The sequence below is a fragment of the Telopea speciosissima genome, chromosome 10 (assembly GCF_018873765.1).
Source record: "Telopea speciosissima isolate NSW1024214 ecotype Mountain lineage chromosome 10, Tspe_v1, whole genome shotgun sequence".
Taxonomy (NCBI): Eukaryota; Viridiplantae; Streptophyta; class Magnoliopsida; order Proteales; family Proteaceae; genus Telopea; species Telopea speciosissima.
In genome coordinates, this window is record NC_057925.1 from 28,827,190 (window position 1) to 28,831,031 (window position 3,842).

A 3,842-nucleotide genomic window follows, 5' to 3' on the forward strand; every position below is an offset into this window, starting at 1 on the left:
GGGGCTAGTAAGCATGAAACCAGCTCTGCTCCCTATGGCATTATTCGAACCATCCCCGAACATCTCCCACGATCCTCGATCCTGCTCCTCGAGTTCTTATGTTTCTGTCTCGTTCTCAGGCAGAGTGCACTCAGCTACAAAGTCTGCCAGGGCTTGGCCTTTGATGGCCATCTTGGGTTGGAACCTGATGTCGTGCTCACTCAACTCAACCACCCAGGCAATCAACCATCCAGAGACGCCAGGCTTGTGCAACACCTTCTTCAGTGGTGGGTTGGTGAGGACTGTGATGGTATGGGCTTGGAAGTATGGTATGAGCTTCCTTGCTACGATTACCAACGCGTATGCTACCTTCTCTATTCTTGTGTACCTGGTTTCTGCATCAATTAAGACATGACTCACATAGTAGATGGGTCTCTGTATGTTGTCCTCTTCTTTTAGTAGCACTGCACTCACTGCGATGGGGGTCGTTGCCAGGTAAATCTGTAATTCTTCATTGGGCTCTAGGTGCCCAAGCAATGGTGGGTTCTCCAGGTATACCTTCAATTCTTTAAACATTTTTTGGCACTCCTCCATCCATGCAAAGTCTTTAGGACTTCAGAGGTTCTTCAATGTCTTGAAGAATGGCAGACACTTGTCTCCAGACCGTGACACGAACCTTGATAGGGCGGCGATCCTTCCATTCAACCTCTATACTTCTCTGACTGTCCGAGGTGGTGCCATCTCTTGGATGGCCTTGATCTTGGATGGGTTGGCTTCTATTCCCCGTACTGAGACCATGAACCCTAGGAATTTATCGGACGTCACCCCAAAAGCACACTTCGTAGGGTTGAGTTTCATCTGGTTTCTTCTCAGTACGGCGAATGCCTCTTCTAGGTCAGCCAGGTGTTAATGGGCTTAGACGCTTTTCACGAGCATGTCATCCACGTACACCTCCATGTTGCACCCAATCTATTCCTCGAACATCTTGTTGACCATCCACTGGTAGGTGGCCCCTGCATTCTTTAGTCCGAATGGCATGACACGGTACCAGTAATTCTCCTTGTCCGTTCGAAAGGCGGTGTAAGACTCGACATCCTCATCTATAAGGATCTGGTTGTAGCCGGAGTAGGCATCCATGAAACTTAGCATCTCATGTCCTGCAGTAGCGTCGGTCAGCAAATCGATCTTGGGTGGTGGGTACACATCTTTGGGGCATGCCTTGTTTAAGTCAGTGTAGTCGATGCACATCCTCCATTTCCCGTTAGGCTTGGGTACCATGACCACGTTTGCAAACTAGGTAGGGAACTTTTCTTCTCTGATGAACCCTACTCGGCTTAACTTCTCGGCCTCTTCTTTTATGGCTGCCTATCGATCGAGGGTAAAATTTCTTCTCTTCTACTGGACGGGCTTTTTGGTTGGGTCTACATGCAATTTGTGCTCTGCTATGGATCTTGGAATGCCGGGCATGTCTGCAGTCAACCATGCGAAGACATCCATGTTAGTTTGGAGGAGGTACCTCAGTTCTTCTTTCTGCTTGTTGCTCAGTAGTGAGCCCATCTGTACGACCTTGGAAGGGTCATCTTTGCTGAGTGGCCAGAGGATGAGGTCCTCCACCGGTCTTCCTCTCTTCTCTGTCAGCTCGTCTCTCTGGTCACTGACCAGGTTCTCTATGCATAGTGCCATCCCTCGTGTGCTGCCATTGTTCTTCTTCATAAAGGTGGCATAGCATTCTCTGGCCTTCTTATGATCACCTCAAACTTCTCCCACACCATTGTCGGTGGGAAACTTCATCTTCAGGTGGATTGGAGATACGATGCCTCTGAGGGCCGTCAGTGATGGTCGCCCTAGGAGGCCATTGAATGACACCACGGAGCTGACCACCATGAAGTTCACTATGATGGTTACCTGGCTAGGGTGTTCTCCGAAGGTGACGGGTAGCTCTATAGTGCCTCTGATGGAGGCAGTGGCACCCGAGAATCTATGGAGGTAGGTGGGCTCTGGCTTGAGTTGATCATCTCCGAATCCGAACTGACAGTAGGCTTCCAGTGAGAGCACATCCATGGATGCCCCTGTATCTATCAGTACCCTATGCATGGGTCGGTTGGCTATCTCCACCTGTACCACCAGGGCGTCCTCATGTGGAAAGCTCACACCCTCCAAGTCTGCATCCTAGAAGGAGATCACCATCTCGGTCTTTGCTATCTTGTTTGGCTTCTCTGTTACTCCCACGAACCTGGCATGGGCCTTGGCTTTTCTGGCTGACTCTTGCCCCGATCCTCCAAGTATGGTGAGGATAGGGGCTCCCTTGGTGCCACTTGGCTCTGCTACATCTCTTCTCTCGTCAGTGCGGTCTCTTTCTCTATCTCGATCCGCTCTCCTTTCTTCCCTTCTTGGTTCTTCCCTTTCTCGATCACGACCTTAGTCACCTTGGCCTAAATGGTTGTCATGCCTTCCTTTTATGTACCTATTCAAACTTCCTGCTCTTATAAGATTTTCTATCTCTCTCTTCAGTTGATAGCATTCCTTTGTGTCATGCCCATAGTCCTTGTGGAAGAGGCAGTACTTGTTAGGGTTGCGCTTCTCAGGTCCTGCCAGCATGGGTGGTGGCCATTTGATTAGGTCACGGTCCTGGATCTGTATGAGGATCTATGACCTGGTGGTGTTGAGGGGTGTGAACTCTGGGGTGCTTGCCCTCTCACCCCTCTCTGATCGACGATCACTTCTTCCCAATGGGCGATCGCCTTTCTCTTGTCATCTCTTAGTCATTGATCTTTTATTCTCCTTGCGGTCATCTAGTGCTGACCTCTTGCTATCTTGGGTCTTGCCTTCAATTGCCTTTGTCCATGACTGTACTATCTCGGCCATGTTGGCGAACTCATTACATCGCTCCAGGAGTACTTTCATGGTCTTGGTCTCATGACGTGCCAAGTCTTTGATTAGTTCCAAGTCTCTGATGCCCCTGCTAGGGCTGCATGCTGGGTTTGGTCATCCAAGTCTCTGACTTCCAAGGATTCCTTGGTGAACCTGCTGACATACTCCCTGAGGGACTCCCCAGGGTTTTGGATCACGTTTAGTAGGCTGACCGTGGTCTTTTTCTACTTGACGCTGCTCTGGAAGCGGGTCACGAACTGTTCTAATAGCTCTACAAACTATCCAATCGACCGTGGTCATAGTCGGGAGAACCATAAAGTTGCTGCACCCTTGAGGGATGCAGGGAATGCTCAATAGGATACCACGTTCGATCCATCATATAGAGTCATCATGCCATTAAAGTAGTTAATATGGTTATTAGGGTCACTGGTGCCACTGTAGAGTTCAAACGTAGGCAACCTGAACCTGGATGGCAATGAGGCTGACATGATCTATTCTGAGAAGGGGTGTTGCCTAGGGATTGAGTGTGTTTCCCCCTTGGTTTACTTCTTCAACCATTCTAGCTTTTCGTCTAACTCTCAGAGTATCTTGTCTAGCTCTTCATCCCATGTTTGTCCTTCATGTCTAACTGGTCGTTCGCTACGAGCTCGTTCATGTCCTCTCCTGGAAGTCCCCTCCCGTCTCGACTGTTGGCGAGATGGTAAAGGGTCACGTCGTGATAAATCTTGTCTTGACCGCGAGGGGCTTCCTTCACGGTAAGTCTAGCTTCGCTCTGGTACATGACTTCCTTCTAGTCGACCATCAAACACCGACCTCCGAATGGGCCCTTCAGGGTTAGGTACCACGGATCAGTGTGATGGTGTTCTCCCCCAGTCCATCCGTGCTGGGAGGTCCGCCATTCTCCTTGGATGTTGGGAGAGTTCTCCCTGTTGCCTAGTGTGCCTCTCTGATTTGTCACCCCTAGGAGGGGTCCTCCTGGGGCTCTGTCCCCG